Raw genomic sequence first — 18,616 nt, forward strand, 5'->3', positions numbered from 1 at the left:
GCCATCTCGGGAATCAATCTGGTGAACCTTCGCTGTACTCCCTCAATAGCAAGAACATCCTTCCTCAGATTAGGAGACCAAAACTGAACACAATATTCCAGGTGTGGCCTCACCAAGGATCTGTACAACTGCAGTAAGACCTCCCTGCTCCTATACTCAAATCCTGTAACTATGAAGGCCAACATGCCATTTGCATTCTTCACCACCTGCTGTACCTGCATGCCAAACTTCAATGACTGATGTACCATGACACCCAGGTCTCATTGCACCTCCCCTTTTCCTAATCTGTCACCATTCAGATAATATTCTGTCTTCCTGTTTTTGCCACCAAAGTGGATAACCTCACATTTATCCACATTATACTGCATCTGCCATGCATTTGCCCACTCACCTAACCTAACCTAAGTCACCCTGCAGCCTCATAGCATCCTCCTCACAGCTCACACCGCCACCCAGTTTAGTGTCATCTGCAAAATTGGAGATATTACATTCAATTCATTCATCTAAATCATTGATGTATATTGTAAATAGCTGGGGACCCAACACTGAACCCTGCTGCATCCCACTGGTCACTGCCTGCCATTCTGCCAACCAATATTCTATTCTGAGTGCTGGTGAGTGTGATGGTTTCTCTGGAGAGTGCAGCCAGAGCCAAGTGCATGGCACCACGAGTGGCTCAGCTGAATCGGGGGGAGGAAGAAGAATGGAAGAGCAATAGTGGTAGATTATTCAAAAGTTAGGGGAGCAGACACACCGCAGACTTGACTCCAAGATGGCATGTTGCCTCCGTGGTGCCAGGGTCAAGGACGTCACCTAACTCTGCAGGACTTTCTGAGGGAGGACGGTGAACAGCCAGAGGTCGTGGTCCATAGGTAGCATAGATACCAATGGCAAAGGTAGAAAGAGGGGTGAGGTCCTGCAGGCAGATTTTAGGGAGCTAGGAGAAAGATTAAAAAGCAGGACCTCAAAGGTAGCAATCTACAGATTACTCCCAGTGCCACGTGCTAGTGAGTTCAGAAATAGGAGGATAGAGCAGATGATAGATAGATTTTTGAATGATAAGGGAATCAAGGGTTATGGGGAGCGGGCGGAGAAGTGGCGTTGAGGCCAGGATCAGTTCAGCCATGATCATATTGAATGGCGGAGCAAGCTCGAGGGGCTGAATGGCCTATTCCTGCTCCTATTTCTTATGTGGGGAAAATGTTGGAATCAATTATTAAGGATGAAATAGCAGCGCATTTGGAAAGCAGTGACAGGATCAGTCCAAGTCAGCATGGATTTATGAAGGGGAAATCATGCTTGACAAATCTTGTGGAATTTTTTGAGGATGTAACTGGTAGAGTGGACAAGGGAGAACCAGTGGTTGTGATGTATTTGGACTTTCAAAAGGCTTTTGACAAGGTCCCACACAAGAGATTGGTGTGCAAAATCAAAGCACATGGTATTGGGGGTAATATACTGACATGGATAGAGAACTGGTTGGCAGACAGGAAGCAGAGACTCGGCATAAACGGGTTCTTTTCAGAATGGCAGGCAATGACTAATGGAGTGCCACAAGGCTCAGTGCTGGGACCCCAGCTCTTTACAATATACATCAATGATTTGGATGAAGGAATTGAGTGTAATATCTCCCAAGTTTGCAGATGACACTAAACTGGGTGGCGGTGTGAGCTGTGAGGGGGATGCTAGGAGGCTGCAGGGTGACTTGGACAGGTTAGGTGAGTGGGCAAATGCCTGGCAGATGCAGTATAATATGGATAAATGTGAGGTTATCCATTTTGGGGGCAAAAACGCGAAGACAGAATATTATCTGAATGGCGGCAGATTACGAAAAGGGGAGGTGCAACGAGACCTGGGTGTCATGGTTCATCAGTCATTGAAAGTTGGCATACAGGTAGAGCAGGCGGTGAAGAAGTCAAATAGTAATGTTGGTCTTCATAGCTAGGGGATTTGAGTTTAGGAGCAGGGAGGTCTTACTACAGTTGTACAGGGCCTTGGTGAGGCCTCACCTGGAATATTGTGTTCAGTTTTGGTCTCCTAATCTGAGGAAGGACGTTCTTGCTATTGAGGGAATGCAGCGAAGGTTCACCAGACTGATTTCCGGGATGGCTGGACTGACATATGAGGAAAGACTGGATCAACTGGGCCTTTATACATTGGAGTTTAGAAGGATGAGAGGGGATCTCATAGCAACATATAAGATTCTGACGGGATGGGACAGGTTAGATGCGGGTAGAATGTTCCCGATGTTGGGGAAGTCCAGAACCATTGGACACAGTCTTAGGATAAGGGGTAAGCCATTTAGGACTGAGATGAGGAGAAACTTCTTCACTCAGAGAGATGTTAACCTGTGGAATTCCCTGCCGCAGAGAGTCGTTGATGCCAGTTCTTTGGATATATTCAAGAGGGATTTAGATATGGCCCTTATGGCTAAGGGTATCAAGGGGTATGGAGAGAAACTAGGAAAGGATACTGAGGTAATGATCAGCCATGATCATATTGAATGTTGGTGCAGGCTCAAAGGGCCGAATGGCCTACTCCTGCATCTATTTTCTCTGTTTCTATGTATCTATGTTCCTTATGAATACGTGCAGGAGAGAGGGTTTTAGATTCTTGGGGCATTGGGACCATTTCTGGGGGTGATGGGACCTGTACAAGCCAAACAGGTTGCACCTCAACAGAGCCAGGACCAATATCCTCGCGGAGGGTGGGGGAGGTAGGGGGGCGGGGGATTGCTGTTGGGGAGTGTTTAAACTAGCTTGGCAGGGGGATGGGAACCTGAGAGTAGATTCAGAAGGGAGAGAAGCAAAGCTGAAATTGGAACGCAAAAAATTAGAAAGTGAATTTGGAAGACAGAGGAAATAAAGGCTGGAAAATAGACAACAAGGAAGTTTGGCAGTGTTAAATGTATACACTTCAATGCAAGGAGTCTAAGGGAAAAGGCAGATGAGCTGAGAGCACAGATAGACACTTGGGAGAATATTACAGCTATTACTGAGACATAGCTGAAAGAAGGGCATGTAAGGCACCTCAACATTCCTGGTTACAGGGTTTTCAGACGGGATAAGAAGGAGGCGGGGTCGCAGTATTGATTAAAGAAACAATTACAGCTGTGGGGAGGGATCGTTCGTTAGATGGCTCATCAAATGAGGCCATATGGGTTAAACTGAAGAATAAAAAAGGGGTGATCACACTGCTGGGAGTGTACTATAGACCGCTAAACAGTCAGAGGGAGATAGAAGAGCAAATATGAAGGCAAATTTCTGAGAAGTGCTAAAACTATAGTTTTAGTCGGGGATTTCAACTACCCTAATATTAACTGGGATAGAAATGTGAAAAGTATCGAGGGTGCAGATACTTGCATTCAGGAGAACTTTTTTAGCTGATATGTAGCAAGCCCAACAAGGTAGGGGACGGTTCTGGACTTAGTTTTAGGGAATGAAGCTGGGCAGGTGGAAGGGGTATCAGTGGGACAGAACTTTGGTAGTAGTGATCATAATTCAGTTAGATTTAGGGTAGTTTTGGAAAAGGACAAAGATAGACCAGGAATAAAAGTCCTCAATTGGAGGAAAGCCAACTTTACTCAGCTGAGATGTGATTTAGCCAAAGTGGACTGGAAATAGCTACTTGAAGGTAAATCAGTGACAGAGCAGTGGGAGGCATAAGAACATAAGGACATAAGAAATAGGAGCAGGAGTAGGCCATACGGCCCCTCGAGCTTGCTCTGCCATTTAATACGATCATGGCTGATCTGATCATGGACTCAGCTCCACTTCTCTGCCTGCCCCCCATAACCCCTTATTCCCTTATCGGTTAAGAAACTGGCTATTTCTGTCTTAAATTTATTCAATATCCCAGCTTCCACAGCTCTCTGAGGCAATGAATTCCAGAGATTTACAACCCTATGAGAGAAGAAATTTCTCCTCTTCCCTGTTTTAAATGGGCGGCCCCTTATTCTAAGATTATGCCCTCGAGTTCTAGTCTCCCCTATCAATGGAAACATCCTCTCTGCATCCACCTTGTCAAGCCCCCTCATAATCTTATACGTTTTGATAAGATCACCTCTCATTCTTCTGAACTCCAATGAGTAGAGACCCAACCTACTCAACCTTTGCTCATAAGTCAAAACCCTCATCTCTGGAATCAACCTTGTGAACCTTCTCTGAACTGCCTCCAAAGCAAGTATATCCTTTCGTAAATTTGGAAACCAAAACTGCCGCAGTATTCCAGGTGTGGCCTCACCAATACCTTGTACAACTGCAGCAAGACTTCCCTGTTTTTATACTCCATCCACTTTGCAATAAAGGCCAAGATTCCATTGGCCTTCCTGATCACTTGCTGTACCTGCGTACTAACCTTTTGTGTTTCATGCACAAGTACCCCCAGGTCCCGCTGTACTGCGGCACTTTGCAATCTTTCTCCATTTAAATAATAACTTGCTCTTTGATTTTCAAGGAGGAGATCCTGAGGGTTCAGAGCAAGTATGTTCCCTTAAAGAAAAAGGGTGGGACTAACAAATCTAAAGCCCCCTGGATGTCAAGGGGCATACAGGAGAGGATAAACAAAAAAAGAAAGGCTTATGACAAATACCGAGGGCTCAATACTGCAGAAACTCTAGGGGAGTATAAGAAGCGCAGAGGTGAAGTAAAAAAGGAAAATAGTAAAGCAAAGAGAGAGCATGAAAACATTTTGGCAAGTAAAATCAAGAAAAACACAATGATGTTTTATTGAGAGCAAGAAGATAACTAAAAAAAAGAGTAGAGCCTATCAGAGACCATAAAGGTAATCGGTGTGGGGAGGTAGAAGATGTGGGTATGGTTCTTAATGAATACTTTGTGTCTGTTTTTACATTGCAATCAGGGAGGTGGCGTGTGAAATATTAGATGAAATAAACATAGTGAGAGAGGAAGTATTAAGGGGTTTCGCAGCTTTGAAAGTGGATAAATCCCCAGGCCTGAATGAAACATATCCCTGGAAGTTAAGAGAAGCAAAAGAGGAAATAGCAGAGGCTCTGGTCATAATTTTCCAAATTCTCCTGCTACAGGTGTGGTGCTTGAGTGCTAACGTTGTACCTTTGTTTAAAAGGGAAAAAGGGATAGACCGAGTAATTACAGGCCTGTCAGCCTAACCTCAGTGGTGGGAAAATTATTGGAAAGAATTCTGAGGGACAGGATAAATCTTCATTTAGAAAATCACAGATTAATCAAGGACAGTCAGCATGGATTTTTTATAGGAAGGTCATATCTGACCAACTTGATTGAATTTTTTGAGGTGGTAACAAAGAGGGTCGATGAGGGTAGTGCATTTGATGTAGTGTATATGGATTTTAGCAAGACTTTTGATAAGATCCTACATAGCAGACTGGTCATGAAATTAAAAGCCCATGGGATCCAAGGCAAAGTGGCAAGTTGGATCCAAAATTGGCTCAGAGACAGAAAGCAAAGGGTACTGCTTGATGGATATTTTTGTGACTGGAAGTTCTGCAGGGCTCAGTACTATGTCCCTTGCTTTTTGTGGTATATATCAATGATTTAGACTTGAATGTAGGGAGTATGATTAAGAAGTTTACAAATTATTTTAAAAAATGGCTGTGTGGTTGATAATAAAGAAGAAAGCTGTAGACTGCAGGAAGATATCAAGGAACTGGTCAGGTGGACAGAGCAGTAACAAATGGAATTCAAGCCGGAGAAGTGTGAGGTAATGCATTCGGGAAGAGCAAACAAGGCAAGGAAATGCACATTAAATGGTAGGATACTGACAAATGTAGAGGAACAGAGGCACCTTGGAGTGCATGTCCACAGATCCCTGAAGGTCGCAGGCCAGGTAGATAAGGTGATTAAGAAGGCATACGGAATATTTGCCTTTATTAGCTGAGGCATAGAATACAAGAGTGGGGAGGTTATGCTTGAACACTAGTTAGGCGACAGCTGGAGTACGATGTGCAGTTCTGGTCACCACATTACAGGAAATATGTGAGTTCACTGGAAAGGGTACATAAGAGATTTACGAGGATGTTGCCTGGACTGGAGAATGTTAGCTATGAGGAAAGATTAGATAGGCTGGGTTTGTTTTCTTTGGAAGAGGAGGCTGAGGGGAGATCTTATTGAGATGTATAAAATTATGAGGGGTCTAGATAGAGTGTGTTATGTATGTAAACCTGTAATTACCATGTTTAACCACCAGACAGTTTATCCCCTGGAGTCCCAAGGGATCCCACAATCCCTTGGGAGCACCTGTATATAAGGAGGCCTCACAGGCTGGAGAGGCACTCTGAGATATGTAATAAAGGACTACGGTCACACTTACTTTGAGCTTGCAGTATCTAGTCTGACTCTTTATCCAAGACATAACAACTGACGACGAGATACAGATGACAAACCCCAATGCAACAATACAGAGAACTGTGGGCATCCTGGAGAAACTTTCAAAGGGAGATGATTGGGAAATCTTCGTGGAGCGACTTGACCAATATTTCGTGGCCAATGAGCTGGAAGGAGAAGGGAATGCTGCCAAATGAGGGTGATCCTCCTCACCCATTTGTGGGACACCAACGTATGGCCTCATGAAAAACCTGCTCGCTCCAGCATAACCCACAGACAAGTCATACGATGAGTTGTGCACACTGGTCCGGGAGCATCTAAACCTGAAGGAAAGCGTTCTGATGGCAAGGTATCGGTTCTATACATACAAGAAGTCTGAAGGCCAGGAAGTGGCGAGATACGTCGCCGAGCTAAGACGCCTTGCAGGACATTGTGAATTTGAAGGACACTTGGAGCATATGCTCAGGGACTTCTTTGTACTTGGCATTGGCCATGAAGTAATACTTCGCAAACTTTTGACTGTAGAGACCCCAAACTTGAGTAAAGCCACAGCGATAGCCCAGGCGTTCATCGCCACCAGTGACAATACCAAACAAATTTCCCAGCACACTAATGCTGCTGCAAGTACTGTGAACAAAGTAACATTGTTTTCGAATCGAAATGCACATGGCAGGACTTACACGCCTGTAGCTGCATGTCCGCAGATGACTCAGAGTCCGCCATGAAGGGTGGTGAATACAAGGCAATTGACACCTTGTCGGCGCTGCGGGGGTGATCATCGATTCCATTCATGCCGCTTCAAAGGCTACGTTTGCAAGGGCTGTGGAACAATGAGACATCTCCAACATATGTGCCGGCGAGCTGCAAACCCTGCTAATCCTGCAAACCACCATGTTGCAGAGGAGGACAGATCCACGGTGGATCATGATGAACCAGAGCCTCAGACCGAGGAGGCAGAGGTATATGGGGTGTACACATTTACCACAAAGTGTCCCCTAAAAATGCTGAAGGTTGAATAAAATGGACTCCCGGTGTCTAGGGAGCTGGACACGGGCGCAAGCCAGTCCATAATGAGTAAAAAGACTTTCGATAAGTTGTGGTGCAACAAGGCTTCAAGGCCAGTCCTGACTCCCATTCGTACCAAACTTAGAACGGACCCAAAGGAACTGATTCCCGTAATTGGCAGTGCTACCGTAAGGGTCTCCTACAATGGAGCGGTGCAAGATTTACCACTCTGTGTGCTATCGGGCGATGGCCCCATGCTGTTCGGCAGGAGCTGGCTGGGAAAGATACGCTGGAATTGGGACGACGGTCGAGCGCTTTCGTCAGTCGACGACACCTCATGTGCCCAGGTCCTAAGCAAGTTTCCCGCGCTGTTCGAACCAGGCATCGGGAAGTTCCAAGGAGAAAAAGTGCAGATCCATTTGATTCCGGGGGCGCGACCCATCCATCACAAGGCGAGAGCGGTATCATACATGATGAGAGAAAGGGTGGAGATCGAGCTGGACAGGCTGCAACGAGAGGGCATCATTTTGCCGATCGAATTCAATGAGTGGGCCAGTCCGATTGTTCCGGTCCTCAAGGGAGATGGCACCATCAGAATCTGTGGTGATTACAAAGTAACTATATCAATCGTTCCTCACTGCAGGATCAATACCCGCTACCAAAGGCAGACAACCTATTTGCGACGCTGGCGGGAGGGAAAATGTTCACAAAGCTGGATTTGATCTCGGCCTACATGATGCAAGAGCTGGAGGAATCTTCGAAAGGCCTCACCTGAATCAACACACACAAAGATCTTTTAGTTCACAACAGATGCCCGTTTGGGATTTGATCGGCCGCAGCAATATTCCAGAGGAACAAGGAAAGCTTGCTGATGTCGGTCCCGCGCACTGTGGTCTTCCAGAATGACATCTTGGTTACAGGTTGGGACACAGTCGAGCACCTGCAGAACCTGGAGGAGGTTCTTAGTCGGCTTAATCGTATGGGGTTCAGGCTAAAATGCTCAAAGTGCGTTTTCCTGGCACCTGAAGTGGAGTTCCTGGGGAGAAGAATCGCAGCGAACGACATCAGGCCCACCGATTCGAAGATGGAGGCAAACAAGAACGCACCGAGACCACAGAACGTGACGGAGCTGCAGTCGTTTCTAGGACTCCTGAACTACTTTGGTAACTTCTTACCAGGTCTTAGCACATTGTTGGAACCACTGCACTCTTTACTGCGTAAAGGAGATGAATGGGTATGGGGTAAAAGCCAAAAAAATGCCTTTGAGAAAGCTAGGAAGCTGTTATGTTCAAACAAATGGCTTGTGTTGTACGGTCCAATTAAATGCTTGGTACTGGCATGTGATTCATCGTCATACGGAGTCGGGTGTGTATTGCAACAAGCTAATGAATTTGGGAAATTGCAACCGGTTGCTTATGCATCCAGAAGTCTGTCTAAGGCCAAGAGAGCCTACAGTATGATCGAAAAAGAAGCGTTAGCGTGTGTTTACGGGGTAAAGAAAATGCATCAATAGCTATTCGGGCTCAAATTTGAATTGGAAACTGACCATAAGCCGCTTTTTTCCCTCTTTTCTGAAAATAAGGGGATAAATACGAATGCATCGGGCTGCATCCAGAGATGGGCGCTCACGTTGTCCACATACAACTATGCCATCTGCCACAGGCCAGGCACATGGCCTGCCTGATATCCTTGTAAGTGACAATGGGCCGTGCTTTACCAGTGCCAAATTCAAGGAATTCATGACCCGCAATGGGGTCAAACATGTCACATCTGCCCCGTTCAAGCCAGCGTCCAATGGTCAGGCAGAACGAGCAGTTCAAACAATCAAGCAGAGCTTGAAAAGGGTAACTGAAGGCTCACTGCAGACTTGCTTATCTCGAGTCCTGCTCAGTTACCGCACAAGACCCCACTTGCTCACCGGGGTCCCTGCTGCTGAACTGCTCATGAAAAGGGCACTTAAGACAAGGCTCTCGTTAGTCCACCCTGATCTAGATGAACAGGTAGAGAGCAGGTGGCTTCAACAGAATACATATCATGATCGCGCAAATGTGTCACGAGAAATTGAAGTAAATGATCTTGAATTTGTGTTGAACTACGAACAAGGTCCCAAATGGATTGCTGGCACTGTTTTGGCCAAAGAGGGGAGTAGGGTGCTTGTGATCAAACTCGCAAATGGACTCACCTGCAGAAAACACTTGGATCAAACCAAACTCAGATTTATGGACTATCCAGAACAACCCACAATAGACTCTATCTTTTTCGACCCTCCAACACACACACAAGTGGCAATCGACCCAGCGGTTGACCACGAAGCAGAACCCATCACCCCCAGCAGTCCAGCAAGGCCAGCTGTGCAGCAGCCCAGCGAAGGCCCAGAAACGACTCACCAACATCAGCATTCACACCGAGACGATCAACCAGGGAAAGGAAGGCCCCAGATCGACTCACTCAGATCGATTCCACAATCCCTTGGGAGCACCTGTATATAAGGAGGCCTCACAGGCTGGAGAGGCACTCTGAGATCTGTAATAAAGGACTATGGTCACACTTACTTTGAGCTTGCAGTATCTAGTCTGACTCTTTAGTCAAGACATAATAGAATGGATAGGAAGGACCTATTTCTCTTAGCAGAGGGGTCAACAACCAGAGGGCATAGATTTAAAGTATTGGTAGAAGGTTTAGAGAGGATTTGAGTGGAAATATTTTCACCCAGAGGGTGGTGGGGGTCTGGAACTCATTCCCTGAAAGGGTGGTAGAGGCCGAAACCCTCACCACATTGAAAAAGTACTTGGATGTGCACTTGAAGTGCCGTAACCTGTGAGGTTATGGACCAAGAGCTGGAAAGTGGGATTAGGTTGGATAGCTCTTTGTCAGTCAGCACAGACACGATGGGCCGAAATGGCCTCTTTCCATGCTGTAAATTTCTATGATTCTATGATTTGATTTGCTTTCCTGCTAAAAAGAAAGAAAGACTGGCATTTATATAGCGCCTTTCATGATGACTGGACCTCTCAAAGCGCTTTACAGCAAATTAAGTACTTTTGGAGTGTAGTCACTGTTGTAATGTGGGAATCGCGACAGCCAACTTGCACACAGCAAACTCCCACAAACTACCATACAAAAGAAGAAGACTGAATGGGCAAAGCTGTGGCAGATGGAGTTCAACGTGGGGAGGTATGCAGTCATCCACTTTGGATCCAAGAAAAACAAATTAAAATATTTTCTTTATGGAGAAAGACAAGGAACTGTGAAGGAGGAAATGGATTTGGGTGTCCAAGGACATAAATCACTAAAAGCAAGTGCGCAGGTACAAAAATTAATCAAAGCGGCTAATGGAATGTTGGCGTGTATCTCAAGTGGATTGGAAATCAAAAGTGATGAAGTGATTCTTCTGTTGTACAGGGACTTGATCAGAACCCATCTGGAGTACTGTGATCAGTTTTGGGAACCATAAAAGTATATATTGGCCTTGAAAGGGTTACAGCCAATGTTCCTTCTCTTTTTGTTTTTTGGGCACGGTCCTGTTAACTGGCAGTGCGGCTCATTCAAATTTTTGTGCGTGCGCAGTTTCTCTCATGTAGAACCAGTGAGCAGCCTGCGCAGGACCTCCAGACCGCTGCCCAACCATTCAGCCACACAGCTTAACAGGAACATTAGTTACAGCACAGATTCACCAGAATGATACCAGGTTTAATAGGGTTAAGTTATAAGGATTGTTTGAATAAACTTTGCTTATCGTTCCTTGAGTTTATATGGTCGAGGGGTGATTTAATTGAGGTATTCAAAATGGTAATGTTAGGCAACAGTAGTTTCCTTTGGTGGGGGAATCCAGAACAAGGTGGCACAATCTCAAAATTGGAGCTCGGCCGTACAGGAATGAAATCAAGAAGCATTTCTTCACACAAAGGGGAGTGGAATTCTCTCCCCAAAAGCTGTGGATGCTGGATCAATTGATATTTTCAAGACTGAGAGCAACAGGTTCAATCTATCCAGGGATATAAATTTTATATAAATTATAAAGTATATTCCAGGTAAATGGAGCTGAGGTACAGATTAGCCATGATCCAATTGAACGGCGGGAAAGGCTTGAGATGCTGAATGGATTATTCCTGTTCCTGTGTAACATTTGAGCAGAATCCCCAGCAAATAATAGACAAATTATAATCGAAATCCCAATACTACTCAAAGATTACATTCTATATATGCTTCAGAGCCGGAGCAGAAACAGTGTCAATCTTCTGATGTTTGCTAAGCTGCCTTTACACTCTGTGGCAGCCATATTCTTTGGGTGTGCACCAATGAACAGCTAGTACTTACTAAACCATCAGGGTAGCAACATTCAATCATAAATTACACTTTACGACACTCTTGTGGAAAAGGTATTATTTTAACACATGGCAGTGGTTCTGGGGATACAGCTGTTTGAATTAGTGAGCCACAGAAATATTTCTATTAAACTTTAAATGTCTCTTCATGGAATGCATTGTATTATTGAATTTCGTTCACTTAGCTACGAGGGTAACAGAATATCAGACAGTAAGCTGCTCGAACACTTGGATCTAGATTGTTAAGAAAAGAGAACTATTAGCAGATGGGTGCGACAATGCCAAGCTACCAGAGAGCAATAGATTATACTCATCAGAAGAGATTATCTGGTCATTCATCTCATTGCTGTTTATGGTACCTTGCTGTGCTTGAGTTGGCTGCTGTATTTGTCTACAAAATAACAATACAATATTTTAAAGGTTATTCATTGGCTACAAAGGGATTTGGATGTACTGGGGAGATGAAATGCACTGCATAAATATAAGTCTTCATTCTAGGATGCCATAACACAAAGATATGAGCATACTGGGGTATCAGGATGAAAGGGAACAAAGGTAACTGGATGCCAGAGTATGAAAGTACTTTAATAATGGGATACAAAGATACCAGAGGGCTTAGGTATCAGATTATCAGAGCACTAGTGTACTCAGTGTGAAGTTTCACCCATTAAGGGTACAAAGAAACAACAGACATTACCACACATGAACATGTTGTAATGCTCTTCCATGCATCCTCTCCTATCCCTCATTTATACAATGCCTCTCAGTGACATTATTCAAAAGAGTGGAGTTAATGCTATCCCTATCTTACCCCACTGCTGTTCATCCATATCTATGTGACCTCAAATGTTTGCAATGCCTTCCTCATCAGGTTACTAGGTTCTACCATACATAACCTCCCATTGGGCCCAAGTTTTCCCCCAGGGTTATAACTGCGTATCTCCGTGTGGTGTGCCGACTTTTTAGAACAGAAACGGCGCCTATTATTTACCTTGGTATTCTCCCCTCCGCCCGGTCAATCCAGGCCCTTGGCGCAGCACAGCAGAATGCGTGGAGGCCGGAGCCAGATCCCGGCGCTGAAAACAGTGCCGGGACCTCTGCACATGCACGCTAGAGTGCGCGCACATGTGCAGTAGCTCCTCGCCCCCGAGGCTGCATGGGAGGGGCCTGAAGCATGTCACCCCTAGCCCTGGCTGAATGGGCTCACCGAGGTGGCGAAGATCGGACTCGGGCCTCCCTCCCTCCTGTTCAGCTCACGCTCCCCCCCCGCTCATCTCCCGCTCCCCTCCCCCTCCCTCCCTCCCATTCAGCTCCCGTTCCCCCCCCCCCCCACCTCCCGTTCAGCCGTTCCCCCTCCTCCCCAATCCTCTCCCCTCTCCCTCCATGTCCTCGACGGGGCCTGCCCGCCCGGCATCTTGCTGGGGGCGGGCCCCACCCGAAGTCCTCGGCCCGGCTTCCTCTCGTCGGCGGGGCCCGTTTAGCCACCCCCTCTCCTCCCCCCTCTCCTCTCCTCTCCCCCCTCTTCCTCTCCTCCCCTTCTCTCCTCCCTCCTCTCCTTCCCTCTCTCCTCCTCCCTCCCTCTTCATCCCTCCCTCCCTTCTCTCCCCCTCCTCTCCCCTCTCCCTCCCCTCCTTCCCTCCCTCCTCCCTCCTTTTCCCTCCCCTCTTCTCCCTCCCTCCCCCTCCTCTTCCCTTCCTCCCCCTCCTCTTCTCTCCCTCCTCTTCCCCTTCCTCTTCCCCCTCCTCTTCCTCCTCCTCTCTCTCCCCCTTCCTCTTCCCCTCTTCTCCCCCTTCCTCTTCCCCTCCTCTACCCCTCCTTCTCCCCTCCCCCTCCTCTCTCCCACCTCCCCCTCCTCCTTCCCCCCTTCCTCCCCCCCATCGTCCCCCCCACCCCTCGCTGTCAGAAACACAGAGAGACACTGACAGAGACAGAGAGAGAGACACGGGGGGGGGGGGGGGGGGAGGGGGGGATCCCAGCACGCTGTTGGAGGGCTCCCTGTGCTGCAGTCGGTGAGTAAAAACTTAATTTTTTATTTATTGATTTTTTAATTTTTTTTCAACATTTTTTTTGATTGATTTATTGGTTATTTAATTGATTTATTTATCATTTATTATTGATGATGGCTCTTTATTTGTAAAAGTGTTTAATGTTTGTAAACTTCCCTCCCCACCCCGCCCCCCCGCCCCCATCTCTCGTTCCCTAGGCCTGATGTATAAGTGTAGGCAAGGTTTTTCTGAGCGTACAGAAATCTACACTTACTCCAATCTGAGTTAGTTTGGAGTATGTTTTCGCTGCCGAAACTTGCCAAACAGGCGTAAGTGGCTGGATACGCCCCCTTTTGAAAAAAATTTTTTCTAAAATGGAACTATTCTAACTCACTAGAACTGGAGCAAACTAAATGCCGAGAATTGCAATTTCTAAGCTGCTCCTTTTTAAACTAGTTAATCCAAAAAAATAGGAGCAACTCAGGCCGAAACTTGAACCCAATCATCCAGAGCTCTGCTGGCCACATCCTATCCCTATCCCCTCTGCTCTCACCAATCATGTTTGGCTTACTGTCCCTGCTTGTACTCTCTGCTCTTCTGATTTACATCTATTGTGTACTCAATATTGGGTATTCAACATTTAGGAAGGATAGACAGAAAGGAAAAGGAGGCGGGATGGCATTGCTGGTTAAAGAGGAAATTAATATAATAATAAGAAAGGACATCAGCTTGGATGATGTGGAATCAGTATGGGTGGAGCTACGGAATACCAAGGGGCAGAAAACGCTAGTGAGAGTTGTGTACAGACCACCAAACAGTATTAGTGAGGTTGGGGACGGCATCATACAAGAAATTAGAGATGTATGCAATAAAGGTACAGCAGTTATCATGGGTAACTTTAATCTGCATAGTAATTGGGCTAACCAAACTGTAGCAATGCAGTGGAGGAGGATTTCCTGGAGTGTATTAGGGATGGTTTTCTGGACCAATATATCGAGGAACCAAGTAGGGAGCTGGCCATCTTAGACTGGGTGATGTGTAATGAGAAAGGACTAATTAGCAATATTGTTGTGCGAGGCCCTTTGGGGAAGAGTGACCATAAGATGGTAGAATTCCTTATTAAGATGGAGAGTGACACAATTAATTCAGAAACTAGGGCCCTGAACTTAAGGAAAGGTAACTTTGATGGTTTTGTGGCGTGAATTGGCTAGAATAGACTGGCAAATGATACTTAAAGGGTTGACAGTGGATAGGCAATGGCAAGCATTTAAAAATCACATGGATGAACTTCAGCAATTGTACATTCCTGTCTGGAGTAAAAATAAAACGGGGAAGGTGGCTCAACCGTGGCTAACAAGGGAAATTAAGGATAGTGTTAAATCCAAGGAAGAGGCATATAAATTGGCCAGAAAAAGCAACAAACCTGAGGACTGGGAGAAATTTAGAATTCAGCAAAGGAGGACAAAGGGTTTAATTAGGCAATGGCTTCGATAGATATGTGAAGAGAAAAAGATTAGTGAAGACAAACGTAGGTCCCTTGCAGTCAGATTCAGGTGAATCTATAATGGGGAACAAAGAAATGGCAAACCAATTGAACAAATACTTTGGTTCTGTCTTCACGAAGGAAGACACAAATAACCTTCCGGAAGTAGGGGACCAAGGATCTAGTGAGAAGGAGGAACTGAAGGAAATCCTTATTAGGCGGGAAATTGTGTTAGGGAAATTAATGGGATTGAAGGCCGATAAATCCCCGGGGCCTGATAGTCTGCATCCCAGAGCACTTAAGGAAGTGGCCCTAGAAATAGTGGATGCATTGGTGATCATTTTCCAACAGTCTATCGACTCTGGACCAGTTCCTATGGACTGGAGGGTAGCTAATGTAACACCACTTTTTTAAAAGGGAGGGAGAGAGAAAGCGGGTAATTATAGACTGATTAGCCTGACATCAGTAGTGGGGAAAATGTTGGAATCAATTATTAAGGATGAAATAGCAGCGCATTTGGAAAGCAGTGACAGGATCGGTCCAAGTCAGCATGGATTTATAAAGGGCAAATCATGCTTGACAAATCTTCTGGAATTTTTTGAGGATGTAACTGGTAGAGTGGACAAGGGAGAACCAGTGGATGTGGTATATTTGCACTTTCAAAAGGCTTTTGACAAGGTCCCACACAAGAGATTGGTGTGCAAAATGAAAGCACATGGTATTGGGGGTAATATACTGACGTGGATAGAGAACTGGTTGGCAGACAGGAAGCAGAGAGTCAGGATAAACGGGTCCTTTTCAGAATGGCAGGCAGTGACTAATGGAGTGCCACAAGGCTCAGTGCTGGGACTCCAGCTCTTTACAATATACATCAATGATTTGGATGAAGGAATTGAGTGTAATATCTCCAAGAGTGCAGATGACACTAAACTGGGTGGCGGTGTAAGCTGTGGAGGGGACGCTAAAAAGCTGCAGGGTGATGTTGACAGGTTTGGGGAGTGGCCAAATGCATGGCAGATGCAGTATAATGTGGATAAATGTGAGGTTATCCACTTTGGGGGCAAAAACATGAGGACAGAATATTATCTGAATGGCGGCAGATTAGGAAAAGGGGAGGTGCAATGAGACCTGGGTGTCATGGTTCATCAGTCTTTGAAAGTTGGCATACAGGTACAGCAGACGGTGAAGAAGGCAAATGGTATGTTGGCCTTCATAGCTAAGGGATTTGAGTATAGGAGCAGAGAGGTCTTACTGCAGTTGTACAGGACCTTGGTGAGGCCTCACCTGGAATATTGTGTTCCATTTTGGTTTGCTAATCTGAGGAAGGACATTCTTGCTATTGAGGGAGTGCAGCGAAGGTTCACCAGACTGATTCCTGGGATGGCAGGACTGACATATAAGGAGAGACTGGATCAACTGGGCCTGTATTCACTGGAGTTTAGAAGAATGAGAGGGGATCTCATAGAAACATTCTGACGGGACGGAACAGCTTAGATGCGGGTAGAATGTTCACGATGTTTGGGAAGTCCAGAACCAGGGGACACAGTCTTAGAATAAAGGGTAGGCCATTTAGGATTGAGATGAGGAGGAACTTCTTCACTCAGGGCGTTGTTAACCTGTGGAATTCCCTGCCGCAGAGAGTTGTTGATGCCAGTTCATTGAATATATTCAAAAGGGAGTTAGATATGGCCCTTACGGCTAAGGGGATCAAGGGGTATGGAAAGAAAGCAGGAAAGTGGTACTGAAGGAATGATCAGCCATGATCTTATTGAATGGTGGTGCAGGCTCGAAGGGCCGAATGGCCTACTCCTGCACCTATTTTCTATGTTTCTATGTTTCTCCCAGCTTTTGCTCTGCCATCAGTGACAAAGCCTTTGTCTATTTTGCTCCGAAAGTCTGGAATTCTATCTGCCTTACTATCTGTCTCCACATTCATAAGCCTCCTGATAAATGGTCTCATCCTTGGTTACTTCCCCCACTCTTCCCTTACTCTTGTTCAGGTCAAACCTTCCTTTGTGAAACACCTTGGGACATTTTACAACACGAAGGACATTATATAAATGCAAGTTGCCGGTGCCTATCATTTTTTTTTCATTTTTTTAAAATTAACTTTGTTTTACTTCAATGTGCAATTAAAATTGTTTCAATAGAGTTGCAAACTGGTGCATGTTAAATTTTATTCATGTTGGCTGTCTCGGTTAGAAAAGGAGAGGCAGCGCTGACTGGAACATGTTCTGTATGAGCTGGTAACATCACACAACTAGCACTTTGAAATGTACTACCATTTACAAAGCTCCGCTTCCAATTCATTTCATTGGGGAACCAGACCTAATTAATACTGAGATTCCTGGCTGTCGGTGGCAGCTGAAAATTGCTACATAGACTCCAGAGAGTCTATACTATAATATCCAACTTAAATAATTGAAGACTATCAAAGATGGTTTTTAACTCTTAGATTTCCCATGTTCTTTCTTAGTTTTCAGACTCCAGTTGTCATGATGGAAGTTTTATATCATTGCGATGATGGATAATTTCTGTTGGGAGCAGCATTGGTTGCCCTAGTATCCAAACCCACCAAATGCCTTTCCTCCGTAAGTCATCAAAAAAAAATTCATTGAGTCTTTGCACTATCTCTATCACTGTATTCCTGTTAACCATAGATTTGATCTTCCACATATTTCCATACGATGACCTAGGCATACACTGAGCAGCAGTCTGTCTATGATATGCTTTATAGTTATAAATGGTGCAGTGTGTACCATACTGCTGTACTGAAACATCTAGGGAGATAAGATGGCTTTTCCTTCTTTTACGATCAATTGCAGTAGCAGGGTCTGTACACGTTGTACTCCTGACACAGCATGGAGGAGATTGCAGTTACATTGGTGCCTTTGCCAGTGCTTCCCTGTAACCAACTAGTAGGGTGTGCCTACTAATTACCAATGTCTCCCACCTAGTGCCTGGGCACTTTTCCCGTGTGATGTCGCTGACACCTTGGCGGAGACCAAGGTTCAGATGCAAAAGAAAATAGGGAGATAGAGCTGAGTCTCATAATCTATGATATAGATTACCAGTACATTAATATGATACACCCTGGGATACTCTTCAGTTACAGAATTTAACAAGAGAGTATAAAAGTGTATCAGTTACATTGTGTAGAGGCTAGTGTTTACTAATTATAATGCCTTAAAGGAACAATGCTGAGGTGATAGTTGGGCCCATTCATTCTTGAACATGAATTTTGCATTAAGTGTAAAATTACATAGGATTACATAAGATATACGGCACAGAAACAGGCCATTGGGCCCAACTAGTCCATGCCAGACAGCATTTATGCTCCTCTTGAGCCTCCTCCCATCTTTCCTCGTCTAACTCTATCACCATAACCCTCTATTCCTTTCTCCCTCATGTACTTATCTAACTGCCCTTTAAATTCATCTATATTATTCACTTCCTATGGTAGCGAGTTCCACATTCTCACCACTTTGGGTAAAGAAG

Source organism: Pristiophorus japonicus, chromosome 3, assembly GCF_044704955.1.
Source record: "Pristiophorus japonicus isolate sPriJap1 chromosome 3, sPriJap1.hap1, whole genome shotgun sequence".
In the NCBI taxonomy this organism is placed as follows: Eukaryota; Metazoa; Chordata; class Chondrichthyes; family Pristiophoridae; genus Pristiophorus; species Pristiophorus japonicus.